Source organism: Sinocyclocheilus anshuiensis, unplaced genomic scaffold, assembly GCF_001515605.1.
Source record: "Sinocyclocheilus anshuiensis isolate Anshui unplaced genomic scaffold, SAMN03320099.WGS_v1.1 scaffold308, whole genome shotgun sequence".
In the NCBI taxonomy this organism is placed as follows: domain Eukaryota; kingdom Metazoa; phylum Chordata; class Actinopteri; order Cypriniformes; family Cyprinidae; genus Sinocyclocheilus; species Sinocyclocheilus anshuiensis.
The window spans coordinates 1,761,807-1,779,426 of record NW_015558619.1 but is presented as its reverse complement, the minus strand read 5'-3'; the positions used below and the strand labels follow the sequence as shown (position 1 = coordinate 1,779,426).

General features: G+C 37.3%; 1 pseudogene; it reads left to right on the top strand.

The window, feature by feature from the left end:
* The window catches only part of LOC107680472 (spectrin beta chain, non-erythrocytic 1-like), a 115,147-nt pseudogene that overhangs the window by 40,248 nt on the left and 57,279 nt on the right, over window positions 1-17,620 (top strand).

Here is a 17,620-nt window from a genome sequence, read left to right as displayed (position 1 = left end):
ATATATATATATAATATTTGGTATTTTTAAGTTAAAATGAGGCAACAGTTTCATTTTAACTATTATTTTGCTAAAAAAAAACAATAAAATGCATTATATATAATATAATGTAAAAATATATATATATATATTAGGGGTGTGACGAGACACTTATCCCACGAGACGAGACGAGACATGAGACTGGGTTCATGAGAACGAGACGAGATTTGTAGACTTTTTTAAAGAAATCCTCAATGATGAAATATATAGGGAAAAATTGTCTTTTATTCTTATTAATTAAAATCATGAAACTTATACATTTTCACATCAATTTATTAAAAGTTTAACAAAAATTACATGTTTAGGGCCCTATGAAATGTTTTATTTTTTCTCACCATATTATTTATATTTTTTATTGTTACCAAAATCTGTGTTTTAGCATGTCTAATTATTTGAATTATATTTTATTATTTTTATTATTATTAATTTATTCATTTTTTTCTTAAAGTAGCCTTATGATTTTTTTTCCCCCTCAGAAATTTTGTAATGTATATTTACATTTTTTCTGGTTAACAAATGAAGGCATAAAACGTTAATTTAATTTATCATTTATCTTTTAATTATTGAAAATTAAGCAAACAAGATTTTTTGGCAAACAAAGGGGATTTACTATTAAAATTAAAACATGGAAGACATGTTTTGTGTGATTATTCCTTAAAAAATAATGTTTGTTTAATTTTAGTAGTAGTAGTAGTAGGCTATTTACATTCTACTGAGAAATAGTTATAGGCACAATGTCTTCAAATCAAACCGGACTTTTATTTTGACGGGTTGCCGTGAATACCTTTACAGTTCTGTGTATGTGATATGACGCTAGTTTTACTCAAATCAAACGCTAAAATGCTCATGAAGTGACTCTCAGAGCAGTTCTGGAGATGTAGTTCATGTGTTTACGTCCTCATTTAGTGAGACGGCAGACGCTGAATCACCGCGAGTGTCACGTGCTCTTCAGTGTGTGTGTAGTAAATGAAACCGCGCGTCTGCGCCATTCATAAACAGAGACAGGCAGAACATGTAGGATTCATATTTAAATCGACTTTTGCGGCTTAATATTTACAGATACTAGTCCATATCGTGATTTGATTTAAGTGTAATGACCTACTTTTGATCAAAATTTGACAAATTCCGTGACATTCCGCGTTAAACTGTGAATTCTGTTTTTATGACTGGATAAAGACGCGATATCGCTGGGTAAAGACTGGATATCGTCACGTTCTCGCGAGACCAGTCAGATCTTGCGAGACACATCGGACATCTCGTCACACCCCTAATATATATATATATATACTGTATATGCATATTATATATATATTTTTAACCACAAAAAAGGAGAAGAGCACTTGACTTGAGTGTTTGGCTAATTTCATGTTGCTATCTGATTCCAAATTCATTTTAATCCCATTTTATCTTCTTTAAATCCATTGCACAAAATTCCAGCAGATCATCTCCCAAATTCAGTGCAGAAAATATGATCTAAAAAGAATGAAAGAGTCATTGTAGGTTTAAGTAGTCATGTCCGTTACGTATCTAATAATTTCCCAGGTTTGTACATGAACTGTGATGCTCCCTAACCATAATGACCTTTGACCCCTCCGTCTCTTTCAGCAGGGCTTCAGAGGAAGCCGCCCATGAGGAAGTGTGTACGGTGAAAAGGCGAAAGGTCAGAGGTCAGGATGACGACAGTAGCCGCAGAATACGAGCACATGGACATCCAGCAGCAATACCAGGACAGTGTCAACAACCGCTGGGAAGACGAATGGGACAATGAGAACAGCTCGGCCCGATTATTCGAGCGCTCGCGCATCAAGGCTCTGGCAGGTGAGTCGAAATCACAAAGTCCATCTGTAATGACGCTAGCTGATAAATCATGGACGCACATGACCTTCTTTTGGAGCTTGAAAGCTGTAGTTAAAAACAAAGAGGTAATTATTATCAGCAGAAGTGTATTGTTACTCGCTGCATTTTTGCTTTGAATAGCTGTAACTAATGCTTGATAATGTGACACCCACTCACACATGACATGCAGTGATTTCGTGTGTGGGAGAGCAGAAAGAAAGTGGGCGTAAGTTCACACTTTCTCTGCTCCTTCTGAAGCTCCCACACCATTTCTGGTTCACAGCGAAGCCCTCGAGCCCACAGACCGACTCAGGAGGCTCTTGTGCCTCGTACAGGAACCTGAACACGTTACATAAAATCAGTATGGAGATGGACGATGTTTTATTCATGAGTTGAATTTTAATGCAGTTCCTATAGATGCTGATGTAGGAAGGGTCTCCTAAATGAACAACATACCTGTGCTGAACTAAAAGCACCTTTTGTAGAGTGGTTGCGCACTAGAGAAACATCTTATGGAGGACTGATGAATAGTAATGCATACGATCCATTTTGAGGGTGTGTTTTTGAGGCATTTTGTAATATAATATTATAATATAATAATATTTTCTCTTTTACACATAATGTACATGTGTAAAAAGAATATATACTACCATTCAAAAAAATTGTTGTTGGACTTTCTGAAAAATCTATTCTACACACCAAGGCTGCGTTTATCTGATCAAAAATACTGTAAAATTAGTAATATTGTGAAATATTATTACAGTTTAAAAGAACTGTTTTCTATGTGGATCAATTGTAAAGTGTAATTTATTTCTGTGATTAAAGCTGAATTTTCAGAATCATTACTCCAGTCTTCGGTGTCACATGATCCTTCAGAAATCATTCTAATATGCTGATTTGCTGCTCAAGAAACATTTCTGATTATTATCAGTGTTGGTATTTTTGAGGAAACCATGCTAAATTAGATTTTTCATGATTCCTTGATGATTAGAAAGTTGAAAACAACAGCATTTATTTGAAATAGAAATCCTTTGCAACATTCTAAACGTCTTTACTGACACTTTTGATCAGTTTAATGCGTCCTTGCTGAATAAAAGTATTAATTTCTTTCATTTCGACTTCCTCGGGAGGAGTTCGGGCTTTAATTAGGACATTTAGACCACCACCACCTCTCCATAATTCTCACCGTGGGGTTTCGCTGTATTTCTTTCTTCATATGATTTATTCCCGTAATATCTTGGATGACAGTAGCATATTTTTCCATCATGTTCTCCAAGCGTCATGCATTTGAGTTGCTGTGTTTACAGAGGTGTGATGTTGTTTATGAGCGTTTGCTGTTGCCGAGAGGAGCCGAGCATTAATGTGCGCCGGGCTGTTATTCTCTCGGGGTGGCAGAGCTTAAACAGACCGACTTTAATGAACGACTCACCCCGATACTTCAGGACTGAGTAAGATGGAACATAAAAGAGAAATATCAAATATCTTCCTCTCTCTCTTGTTGCCAAAAACCACAAACCGTTTCTGGAGTTGTAAAAAGCTCCCAGCATTCCAGTAAGCATCCTACGTTTCACGTGATTGTGTTTTCCTGCATTCCTGGGCAGCAGAGCATACGCCGCCCTCGCTCTCCCTCTCATTCTGGATCATGGAAGCAGGAGTAACGCTCAAGAAAGAGATACAAAACAAGTGTAAGGTGAAGAGTGTGATTATTTAAATAAAATGCTCTCCCTGTTTAATATGCAGAGTCACTAAACGTAACTAAAATAGGTTGATTTTCTCAATGTTTTGAAATGCTGTGACTCCTCCTCAATGCTATGACTCTGTCTCAATTTCAAAACATTGATCTAATATTATGAACAAGCCTGATGCAGGTCAACCAATGGCAGTGAACTCTGTTTATGAAAGTGAAAGTGAAGTGATGTATGGCCAAGTATGGTGACCCATACTCGGAATTTGTGCTCTGCATTTATCCCATCCAAGTGCACACAGTGAACACACACACACAGCAGTGGACACACACAGCAGTGGACACACACAAACACAGCAGTGGGCAGCCATATTGCTGTGGCGCCCGGGGAGCAGTTGGGGGTTCGGTGCCTTGCTCAAGGGTCTCATCTCAGTCGTGGTATTGAGGGTGGAGAGAGCGCTGGATATTCACTCCCCACACCTAAAATTCCTGCCGGACCTGAGACTCAAACCCGCAACCTTCGGGTTACAAATCCGACTCTAACCATTAGGCCACGACTGCCCCTAGACCGACTTCAATGCCACTAGTGTTGCACCAGTGTCATTTTAGTATTATTTATATATTATTATAGTTTTTATTAATACTTTGAATTAGCTTATATTTTTATATTTTATATTTTCAGTTTTCATTTTAATTTTAGTTGATTTTAGTGAATTCATTTTTAGTTTTTCTTTTTTTTAAACATTAATGTTTGTGTTTCTTTTATTTAATTAATTTTATTTTTATGTTTAGTTTTAGTTATAGTTGAGTTCGTTTTTATTTAATTCCATTTAGTACATTTATAGCTTCAACTTAAATGTATTATTTAAATTATTTATATTTTTTGTTTAGTTGAAGTTTTTCATCTAATATTTCTATTTTATTTTATTTCAGCTTTTTTTTTTTTTTTTAATTAACAACAAAATATAATCATTTTAGGTTTAGTTAATGTTAATGTTGCACTGAAAACAATTTTTTTTACCAAAACACCAAAACTAAAGTTGTCGTTTAGCCAAAAACTGAAAACTGGGTAGTTTAACCCTGTTGTAGTTTATGTATCTAAATCAGGGCTGCCCAAACTCTGTCCTGGAGGGCCGGTGTCCTGCAGAGTTTAGCTCCAACTTGCCTCAACACACCTGCCTTTAAGTTTCTAGTATGCCTAGTAAGAGCTTGATTAGCTGGTTCAGGTGTGTTTAATTGGGGTTGGAGCTAAACTCTTCAGGACACCGGCCCTCCAGGACCGAGTTTGGGGAGCCCTGATCTAAATAGACATTGACATAATCAAAATGTCATCAAAGAAGTGTTAATTAAATTATGTTAAGTCACTGTTCCGGTCAATAATTTCGGCCATCTAAAACTATTCAGCCGAAACTGAAAATGTATTTATTTTGGTGCTTCTGTCAAATATTTTCTTTTGCTGAAATTTCAGCGCATCGCTAATTGCCACTAGAGATAGAAATTACACACTACACCGTTAAACTAGTGACATCTGTGTGTTATCATACTGAAAAACAAGCCATTTAATTTGAGATTAATAGTTTCAGGAGGAAGTATTTAGATGGGTTTCATTTTCTAAAATAGCTTGGCAAGAATTATTTTGCACAATTTTTATTCTCTGACATTAGCTTCTGACATTATTTTTCATCAGTAAGTAAAACTCATATTTTCCTTAGACGGTCTACATTAAAAGTCTACATTTACATTTAATTATTTAGCAGCAGAAAATAAATTTTAGAATAGAATAAGAGTTGTGTTTGCTCTCGCGCTGCTCTTTGCTGTCTCATCAGACTGTCATTGGCTCAGATGTGAAGTCAGATATCACACCGGTACGATTCACTCCCAGAGGTCTGATAAGTCAGGAATCCCCCCCGGCAGCAGTCGGCATACCACACTAATGTGGACCATGTGCTGGAGCATTAGAGGGGCCCGCGCTCCGACATACGGCCCTCCCCGACAGCCCACGGCCCAGGGGTGCCAGATTGAGGCAAAACCACCTGTTTAATTGTGTTAGGAGAAGAAACCTAGTCTCTTTACTCCAAACACGAGCATGTGTGGGAATTATCACAGATTGATTCTGACACTTTGCTTCATTCGGTTGCTTTTTTGTGAAGGTTTTTGTCAACTCAGAGACTCTGCAGACATCTGCTGTAGTCATAAGATAGATAGACAGATAGATAGACAGATAGATATATAGATATATAGATAGATAGATAGATAGATAGATAGACAGACAGACAGACAGACAGACAGATGGGTAGGTAGATAGATAGTTGGCTAGATGGGTAGATGGGATAGTTGGTTGGGTAGTTAGGCAGATGTATAGTTGGGTAGATAGGTAGGTAGTTTGGTAAATGGATAGTTGGGTAGATACATAGTTAGGTAAATAGTTGGATGGATAGTTAGGTAGATTGATAGATGGGTAGATGGATAGATAGATAGTTACATAGCTAGGTATAGTAGATAGTTCGGTAGATAGTTGGGTGGGTAGTTTGTTACTTGGATAGTTGGGTAGATAGATAGTTAGGTAAATAGTTGGATGGATAGTTGGGTAGATGGATAAATGGGAAGATAGTTGGGTGGATAGTTGACTAGATGCATAGTTAAACAGATAGGTAGATATTTGTGTAGATAGATAGATGGGTAGATAGTTTGATAGATGGATATTTGGAGGTAGATATTTGTGTATATAGATAGATGGGTAGATAGTTTGATAGATGGATATTTGGGTAGATAAATGGTAGATAGTTGGGTGGGTGGTTGGGTAGATAGTTGGGTAGATATTTTGGTAAATGGATAGTTGAGTGGGTAGATAGATAGATAGTTATGTAAATAGTTGGATGGATAGTTGGGTGGGTAGTTGGGCAGATGGATAGTTTGGCAGATAGATAGTTGGATAGATAGGTAGATATTTGTGTAGAGAGATAGATGGGTCAATAGGTAAATAGTTTGGTAGATGGACAGTTGGGTTGGATAGTTGGGTGAGTAGTTGTAGAGCCCTGCATTTCAGCCCGGGCCCGACGGGCCACGACTTTTTTACACCCCTCGGGCCGGGCTTCGGGCCAGTTTTCACGTCATAGTTCAGACGCGGGCCGGGCCTCGGGCCTGTTTTAGGCTTCTCCTAATTTTTATAATTTAGACATCCATCAATTAGTGATGAAAAAAATTGCCGTGCTGGTGGAAACAACACGAGACCGTGCTACCGCGACTGTCAAGAGCGGCTCTGTTTAGTGTACTGCCAGCAGCAGCATGCGTGCCGTCAGCGCAGCTGAAGAGATCTGCGTTCAAATGCACGCAATAGGCTAAAGCTTGCCGCAAAGCCCCAGCAAAAGTAATCACCATGAATTACCATGTGTCAGGGGGAAATAGTAAGGAAATATTTGAATTATTTACTAATAAACTAGTGTTTTCTGAGTCCGTGTCGCAAAGATGAAGATGACGATCCTGACTTGCCATCTCTTCATTAGACGTGCCTTTAGAGAGAATCTTTACGGATTATGATTATAATGAAAGAGTTTTTGTTTTCGATTTGTTTCGATTTCGAAACAAAAACGTATATTTAACGAACGAAAAATGCTCCAAACGTTTTTCTAAATTAAATTAATAAAAAAAAACGAAACGAAATATAATCAATTTGCCATTACATACAAAACTGAACTGTAGTTTTGGGGCCTAAATTTGAGGCCCGTGCAGGGCTCTAAGTAGTTGGGCAGATGGATAGTTGAATAGTTGGATACTTGGGTAGATAGTTTGGTAGATGGATAGTTGGGTAGATGATAAATGGGTAGTTGGTAGATAGGTAGTTAGTTGGGTAGATAGTTGAGTAGGTGGTTAGCTGCGTAGATAGATAAAGGCATGTATCTTTATTAAGTAACATATTAGGCTTCAGGTACAGAATTAATGCTGTCGTCATGAATAATTAATTAAGGCCCTTCGGTTGCTTAGTTTCTCACACACACTCAGGGTTTTGTCAAGTATTGCTTTGTGGGGCAGCGTACTAGTATTCCACCAATGAAACGCGAGCATCTAAATTATTGACCGGTGTTGTGAAAAATAAATGAGCTGGTCGTCGGTCTGCTCGAGTGACTGCTGCTCCGTCGAGCAAAACTTACTTCAGCCACGCTGTAATATACTGCTCGTCCTTACGCATTAATTATGATTGTCTTCTCAGTTGAGTTTTATTTAGGTTTCAGATGTTTCTGCTAAAAAGTTTCTCCTAAAAGCGTGTAGATCATTTGCTGAGTAAAGTTCAAGTTCATACTGTGACTTTTGGGTTCAGACAGTATTTTGCTTTTCTTATTGTGATTTTTTTTTTGCCGCCAGCCTGATAGCTCATATGCTGAGCGAAATATCCGTATTTCCCAGAGCAGCAGAGAGCGGTTCATCAAATGTAATTGTAGGATGAAGTCTGAGTTATGGAATGTCCTGGGTTGCGTGTTTGTATGGTTGTTCATCTCATGATACAAAGCAAACACCCACAGACCCCCGTGTCCTTCCTCTTTCCTTCCTTCGCCGAGTTTGTCGGCCAGATGTCTGTGAAATCACTCCACTTTATGAACGCATTAGATCATTGTCATACTTAGAAACACACTGTATCCAGACATTATCGGCTGTTAAATGGATTGGCTCTGCTGAAATCAGCACATTCGAGTTCGGTGTCAAATGAGAGCAGTTGTGTTGCGTTACAACAGGCTCCCACTGGAATTGTGGGATTGTGCAAGTACATGTTTATAAGATCACAGGCAAAGCATCATGTGAAATTTTGCAGAAAATTGTGCCTTCATTGACTTGCCAAAGGAGCGATTGTCTCAGTGCCAACAGAAACACACAGTTACATACATTTATCCCACTATAAGTGAAAAACAACACATCTGAAATGCATTTGTGGGAACTGCATTCGTGCTGCTCACCCTTCATAGTCAGTTTGCACGTAGTGCATGTATTCATGTAGAAATACTGGTATTGATTAGAAAAAACATGATATGAATCCACTGATAATCCATTGGTGTAACAGCGTTCCTCTTATAGGTTTGATATGGATTAACAAGACTAGACTTACTAGACTAGATCATTTCAAAAGCGCTGTTTGGTAAGGATTAGCGATTTTACCATTTTATCCATAAATCCATAGAAATTTAAGCCATATCTAAAGATTCTGACTTAAATGACCTACAACACTCTAGCTATGGTGACGACTTTTGCAGGCAAGCATCACATAAGAAATGCTTTTATCTTTAAATAAAATAATATATTCTTAAAAAATAATTTTATCATTTTATAATTACATTTTATAAATTTGTACAAATTATAAATAATTTGTTCTCTTTTTATTTCATTACCACATTTTCTTCAAAAAATGTAAAAAATTACAGACTTTAAAACCTATTTATCATTATTATAATTTTATAATAATATAATCTTATGACTCTATATATACACACACACATATGCTCTTATCTTTAACAATTATTTTTTTAATCATTTTATAAATGTATTATTATTACATTTTGTACATTTATATAAAAAAATAATGCATTATCCCCTTTCATCACAATTACTTCAGAAAATGTAAAAAGAATTATATACATATATGTGCTTTATCTTTAAAAATATTTTTATAATTTTATAATTTTATTATTATTACATTTTATACATTTATTTAAAAATCCCTTTATTTCGAACATCACATTTTCTTCAGAAAATATTAAAAATGACAGTTTTACTAAGTTTTACAAAAACTTTTATCGGTAAAACATTTATCAGTGGGAATTTTGCAGGCAAGCAAAAATTTCATGTTACGTACACTTAACTTTTATTTTCATGTATTTATTTATTTTTATCTTTTTTATCTTTGTATACCCAGGCCTTACTGGTGAATTCATTACATTTTATACATTTGTAAAATTTATAAATAATCCCCCCTCCCCTATATAACATCACATTGTTTTCAGAAAGTGTAAAAAAATAGTTTTACATTAGCTTTTATCGTTAAAAATTATCATATATAATATCATACATTTATATTTATATCTTTAAATTTAAAATTCTTTATGGTTACTCCTTCCTTCATGGCTCTAATTTCCCATCATTTGCTGATATGTTAATCCGTTTATCTTCAGATTATTCCCTCAGCTGTGACTGTACGTTTGAGTCTAAACGCTCCTCTGCAGTGAATGACTAAAGGTCTTCCAGGAAGCGTCTCCTCCCTCGTCTCTCCACAGCAGTGAGGGGAGGAGAGCCCAAATCTGTGGGCCGTTTATCACAGCACGAGGGATGATTTCAGCTCAGATTCACTTGTGACAGAGAGCAGAAGTGCAGACGGAGGTGAATTAAGAGCACTGATGGACACGTGGACATCTTGTGACTTCACAATGACACCACTGACTGTGTTTCTGCACAAATAGCCCTCTCACTGCAGGCCCAGATCAACCAAACCACCCTCAGGCCTCAATCCCACGCTAGATGCACTGAGGAATAATTAAACATTTAATTTGGAAATACAGGATCATGGGACACGTTTGGTCACATTATAGCTCATCTCATGGTTTCTTGAGGATGCTGTCTTGTGTGTCTTGCTCTTAAAAGAGAGAAAACAGGAAGCTACATTCTTGGTATTAGTTGGGTGTTCTAGGTGGTTGCTAGGGTGTTCTAGGTGGTTGCTAAGGTATTCTAGGTGGTTGTTAGAGCGTGGTGGGTTGTTTCTTGGTGGTAAGCAGTAACAGTAGCCAATGCATCTGAATAGTGTAACAAAAAAATTATGTTACTATTGTTATTGTTAATTACAACTAAGACTAAACCTATAAAAAAGTTTTGAAAATTAATCTGAAATAAAATATAAACAAGAAAAAAATAACTAAATGTAAACTTATAAATGTTGCCTGAAATAAAATATGCGATTCGCTACAGGAGGCCTTTGTTCACCCCCCGGAGCCGTGTGAGACACTTTTTATTATGGATGGATGCGCTTTATTTCACTTCTTTTGGACTGATGCATGCAACACCCGCTGAGTGCCATTAAACAGCTTGGAAGATCAAAGACAATTTTTAATATAACTCCGACTGGATTCATCTGAAAGAAGGAAGTCATATATATGCCTAGGATGCCTTGAGGGTGAGTAAATAATGGGCTAATTTCCATTTTTGGGTGAACTATCCCTTTAATAAACAAATTTGGTTGAAATCAGATAGAAAAGAATATAAACCCATTGCTGCAGTAAGCAAGAACAAATGCTTGTTTTTTGCCAGCAAAACTGTTGCTGACAGAAAACACACCAGCTTTTTATTGCTTGATTTACAGCATCTCATGCAGCGTTTCATATCTGCTCTGTATTCTCATAAAACACTCCTTAAATGCCTGTAAGTATCCAGTGTGGCTCTTAATTCACCTTTGCGGGGCTTGGAGTAATCCTGCTTTTTATCATGTTTAAGACGCGGAAAGAAAAGCAGAAGGGGGCTTTTTGCTGTCAGGAAAGTTTGAGTTGGATCTCCTGGAGGTTTATTACTCCTGACACAGCCGTGTGAGATTCCTGAGTGGGAATTAGCAGATATTTGTTTTGCAGCAGAGTGCAATTCAATAGCCAAACTCTGAGAAGTAGTTCAAAGTCTGCATTCATGGCAGTACTTCTCCTCACCTTGCAAACAGATGGACGGCAGGGGGAAAAAAACAGGAGGAGGAGGGGAACACAAATAAGCTTTAGGGGTTGCAAAAGGGATTTTAGGCAGGATGCATTTAGTACGACATTCCAAGGAGGCCGTTCCGCGTTTCTTATGCAACTTTGCTTCTATTGCATGACCTAAAAAACAATGCATGGAAATGGGCCGACTTCCTGCTCAACCTCCACCCCCGATCTTCTCCGGAGACTTGGTTTTGTCCGTCTCCTCCTCTTATTTCATTTTAATGAGGTGGTGACATCATCTGCAAACACACTGGCTGGGCCGCTGATGAAATTACAACCCTTTTGCCCTCCTCTTCTGCTCCGTTAAAGGTGTCTCGCAGAAATCCTTCCATTGACTCCTGCAGATTCAGAGCGGGTATCGAGCTAGAAGGTCTCCTCTCCCTCGTATGACAGGAGGAGGGGCATTTGTGTGCTTGAGGTTGGGGGGAGACGCTGCTTTTGAATGGACAGAGTGGGAAGACGAACAATCAGAGAGACAGCAGCATGCTTGTCTCCTCTAAAACAGACCGGTTGAGAACATCAGACTGGGACAAAAACCTTTGGCTTTTTGGATAGCTCCCATCGTGATAAGGAGATTTTGGCTTTCTTTCCCGCCATCGTTCCTTCCCATTCCGTGGTTTCCTGGGAGGTTGCAAGGAATCTGGAAATAGGTTCCCTCTCAGTCAGGGATCATGGATTTGGAGTGGGCGTCTGGGGGCCCTGAGGGCTTCTACCAGGAGCCCAACTTCCCCGCGCAAATGGCCTTCAACTACAACCAGCTCGAGGGGCGTTTCAAGCAGCTGCAAGGTAAGATGCGTCCGGAGGTGTGGATGCATTGTTTATAGCACCGTTAGGATGGAGATTCATGGGTTTCCTACAGCGCAACAGCTGTGATTTGAGATATATACACACTTAAAAATAAAGGCTTTATTGGTGTCTTTGGTTCCGTGAAGAACCTTTATCATCCATGAAATTTAAAGGGTTCTTTAGGGAACTGAAAATGGTTCTTCACAAAAACCTTCCTTTGGAACACTTATTTAGGAAGCTTTAACATCCATGGAAAAGCTTCTTTATAGTGGAAAAGGTTTTTAAAATATTCTTCATACTAAGAAAAAATGGTTCCCTACAGGGTTCTTTGGGAAACCAAAAATGGTTCTTCTATGAAAGCCTCCCTTTGGAACCCTAATTTTGGAATCTTTAATGTCCATAAAGACTCTTTAGATTTATAATATGTTTTTAAAACGGAGTAAAAATGGTTCTTTGGGGAATCGAAAATGGTTCTTCTACAAAAACCTCCCTTTGGAACCTTTATTTTGCAACCTTTAACATCCATGGGATCTTTCCATTTTTTAAATTTTTTAAAAATGGTTCTTTTAAGATCGGTTCACTGAAAGATTCTTTTAGGAACCAAAAATGGTTCTGTTATAGAATCACTATAAAAATCCAATGGGGGGACCTTTATTTTTAGGAGCGTAGATGCATTGAAAGCAGCTACAGAGTGTTTTGTGTTTTACTCTCCACCATAATCCTCTCAAAAAGGGGGGTGTCTGGTGGAATTGGGAGTTTTAGACTGGATTAGTGGAATGGATCTTAGACATTCCCCCCCCAAAAGTCAATTTTGTACATGCTTTTCATGCAAGCGTTCTACCTTTACGCTTGGCTTCCCTTGCCCAAAATCACTCGGGAGTAAATAAGGGGGCAGCTCGCCCTGAATGGGCCGTCATAGACAACAATGGAAAACCCGGGAAGGTGGGAGTGGTTGTTTTGTTCTGCTGAATATGTGAGTGATAGTGGCTTGTTTCTAAATGCTGCCGCTTCATATGCATTTAAAATGCGATTGCTAATGAGTGCAGCCGTTTGAGTTGGATTTTTAAAATAAGGTGCTTGTAAGGCTTTGTTGTTACTCATTGCTTAAATAGTTGGACGGAGCATTTGCATTGTTCCGTGCATGACTGTTATGGACCGTGCAACACTTACGCTTACATTGCATTCACCAAACTGGTTTTACAGTCCAGAAATTGCATTGTAGATCAGATCTGGTCGATCAATAGATGTGCGCTAGGCATTTGGCACTTCACACACTCAGCGATTTCACACATTTACACCATTGCTCTCGTTTGCTGTTACTGTAGCGCAGATGTTTCCCCAGAGCTCTGGTGTTGTGTTTGAGTGTCAGTTCAAGCTTTTGCATATCATTTCTCATAGCCCAAGCATGCATTTGAAGAGTCACATGTGCATGATGAGATTGCACAAGTATGATGAGTATGAAACAACTATTTAATGAGCAACTCTGATATCAGTTAATAACCAGTTGTTAATGAATCACCGCCCAGTTTGAGGTCAGTAATGCTGGTGAGATGGGATGAGAGATGGGCTTCAACAGAAATTCACTTGTAGAAATTCAGCTTTTGTAACTTAGGAGTCTGTTTACATTACATTCATGCATTTAGCAGACACTTTTATCCCAAAAAATGAGTTTGTGTGTGTCTAATCATTAACTTAGATTCTCCCCGCCCTTCCTTTAAGTAGTTTAGTGATGAAAACTTGACCTTTTACCTGTGGTATGACGGATTTGAGTGATTCAGCTTCAGTGATCTCAGGCTTGTAAATAACTTAACTGTGGTTAAGTTATTCACCCTGCACATTTTAAATACTTTAAACTTCATCATGTACACGGTAAAAAGACTGTTTATTTTAGTCTTTCGACTTCAATATTTCACGTTTAGACTGTGATTTTCTTCCTCAGTAAATATCTAAACATCCTTAAATCAAGATAAATTTATACTTGAGATGCAAAATGACTGAAGGTTTAAATCTTATTTTCTGAAAAATGTATCAAAATGAGTTTATCCTTAAAACAAGAACCAATATCTGCCAGTGGAGTCAGAAAAATCTAAATTCAAAGGGAAAAAAAGGTATTTTTTCAGACTTTTCCATTACAAAAGTTAAAGGGGTCATATTATGCTTTTTCACTTTTTCAACTTTAGTTAGTCTGTTGCTGATTGAGCATTAAAAAGATCTGCAAAGTTACAAAGCTCAAAGTCCAATTCAAAAGGAGATATTTTATTTAACAGGAATCATTTTTCAAAAACTACAACGAACGACTCGTTTGGACTACAACACATATTTTCCGGGATTTGTGATATCACAAATATCGACGAATGGGACGAGACCTGGTTGAGCTGCACTAGAGAAGGCAACGAGTGTTATCACTATGTTGGAGACATGCTAGCTTTCCCAAGGCAGACGAACTTAGAGTGATTACAATCATCCGGGTTTAAATCACGCTCAAATTTATTTGATTTTGAGCAATATTTACACTGAAGCTCGCAAGCGGCTATGGTAAGGGGCATGACATTTCCCGACCAGGTGCCGAGTGCTGCCAATCACAACACACACTGGCCCAGCCAACCAATCACTGCACACACTGGCCCAGCTAACCAATCACAACACTCACTGGCCCAGCTAACCAATCACAGCACACACTGGCCCAGCTAACCAATCACAACACACACTGGCCCAGCTAACCAATCACTACACACACTGGCCCAGCTAACCAATCACAGCACATTTCGTATTTCAGAAGGCGGGCCTTCATTTGATACAGGAACTATTCGAGCCGTTCATGCCAGACTGGGGAGAGAGGTGTTGTAATAATGTAAAATATGTGAAAAATAATGTGTTTTTCGAACAACCTAGTATGAGAGCCTGCTCTAGTACACCCCCAAAACAAAATCAAGACTTTGTAAAAGAGCATAATAGGACCCCTTTAAAAATTCTTAAATCAACATACATTTGCCTTTAGATTTTAAGTCTGAAAAATGTATCAAAATTAAGCGACTTTATGCTTAAAACAAGAAAAATATCCGCCAATGGGGTATCTCTTGCTTTACCTTTTGAATTAAATTGATTTTTCTGAACCCATTGTTAGACATTTGTTCTTGTTTTTAAGCATAAACTAGATTTTTCAGAAAACAAGACTTAAGATCTTAAGTCTTTTTGCATTTTAAGTAAACATGTCTTGACTAAAGAGTGTTTAGATATTTGTGACAGAAAACAAGACTAAAAATACTGTACTTTTTGCAGTGTAGATTGCAGATAGAGTTCATACTGACATGTAGCATCTTGTTCCTCAGGTGAGATGGTTTAATATTAAGTCACAAGTTGCAAATATTCGGCCAAGTTTTACGATGCATCTTAATAACCAATGCTCACTGCACACAAGAGCATTCCTCAATCCCTCTACACGCTAGAGATTTGCCAAGATAAATGACAGATTCTTGGATTTGTGCTTGTGCTATGGTGGATGGACTTCAATAGTCTAAACACAAAATCCTGGCAGCATGTGTTACACAGATAGTTTAGTGACGGTAAGGGTGCGTCCAGCTGATCTTTGAGCTTTTTTCACTCGGCGGACAGCACTGTAAGCTGTTTTGCTCATAGGCTTGCGTGCTGAAGCAGATCTTTTGTCCTGCCAAGCCGCCTGTCTCTCAGTCTGGTCTTCTCAATGACCTTCTGTTGGGCTGTTGGCAGAGATGCGGCCGGCGAAAGCGAGACGTTGGGTTCTGAATGGATCGGGTCCGTGTGAGGATCTCGTTTCACTCAATGGTCAGTGACTGGAGGCTCTCAGAAGGGCTGTAAGAGTCACCACCCTCGGCGTGAGAGGAAGTGGATTCAAGAGCTCTGAAGCAATGAAGGAAGCATTGAGATGGTAACTCAGCTGGGCGTTAAAGATGCACAAAACCACCCAGAATCACAGTCTCGAGTGAACGTTCACTTAAAAGTCAATGTGCAACACCCTAAAAGATGAAATAGAGTTTCACAAAGAACATTTTATTAAATAACCTGTACTTTAGTATTTTTTCTATACTATTATAGTATTTATTTTGAATTAGCTGTTATTTTTTTATTTTAGGTTAAGTCATTTTGTTGTGTGCTTTTGTTTTTATTTTTTATTTTTTTAGATGATTAATGTTTCCCATGTAATGTTTCAGCTTTATTTCAGTTAATAAGAAAAATTATTAATAGGCAAGGCAAGGCAAGTTTATTTATATAGCACATTTCATACACAATGGTAATTCAAAGTGCTTTACATAAAATAAATAAAATAATCATAAAAAATAATCACAACAATAAAACAAGGAATTTAAAAACTTTGAAAATTATTTAAAAATTGATTGAAAATTAATTTAAAACAGTTTAAGAATAGAAAATGATTATACATAAAATATAGTGCAATCAGTTCATATTGTATAAAATACAGTGCAATGAGTAATAATAGTATTAGATCTATATTAGACTTAGTCTTATATACAGTATATAATGTTTACTTATTATTTTGTTGTACAAAAACAATATTTAATAGTATTAGTCCTCGTTTTCATTTTTAAGTTGAACTTTTTCATGTAATATTTATATTTTATTTTATTTTAGCTTTATTTCAGTTAATGAAAATGATTTTTTTAATAGTATTAGTCCCAATTTTATTTTTTAAGTGAATTTTTTTCAGGTAATATTCATATTTTGTTTTATTTTATTTCAGCTTTATTTGAATCCATATAAATGATATATAGTTCTTTAAGTTCAAGTTTTTCATTTATATTTTATTTTATTTCAGCTTTATCTCAGTAACTGGAAATGGTATTACTGGTGCTTTTATGTCAACATGAAACAGAGTTTGTATAATTTTATTTAAATAATGTGATATATTTCTTAGTTAAAAAAAAAGCTGAATTGGATTGGATAGTATTATATTAAGTGGCAATATTAAGTGGCATCAATGACATCAGCTGTAAATTAAAGTCATGCACCGATGCTTTTTTTTCTTTTTTCTCTCCAAAGAATCATATAGCAACTCAAGACCCCTATACAGCCAGAAAACATTGAAATAGCTTTATTTTAAAGCTATATGGATGTGAAACTCTGAGAACGGTTGTTTAAGAAAGCACTCAGTTATAAGCACAAATGCAAATGTAATTTTGTAGTGTTTTGTTCATTTGGTGTTGTATGAACGTCAGGACATCTGCAGTGATGCACTAGTGCACAGCCTCGTATCTGTTTGTCATGTCACTCTGAAACTAAGGGTGGGGTTTAAACCAGTCAACCTGAAACAACAGGACAGTTTGAGTTCATGTCAGATACTCACACCTGCGATCACTTCACAAATAACTGTCTTATTCCTCATTTGATTCATTATCAATGGCTCTGTTCCAAAACCTAGTGAGCTTTATAGGGAGCTCCCTTCTAAGGCAGCATCCTAACCTGAATGTAAACTTGTCAGTGGCTGATTTGGAGTGATTTCTGGCCATCATCAGTGTCACGGATTGTGAATCTGGAATCTGTTCCCTCGTGAGACGCAATGTTCCTGCTG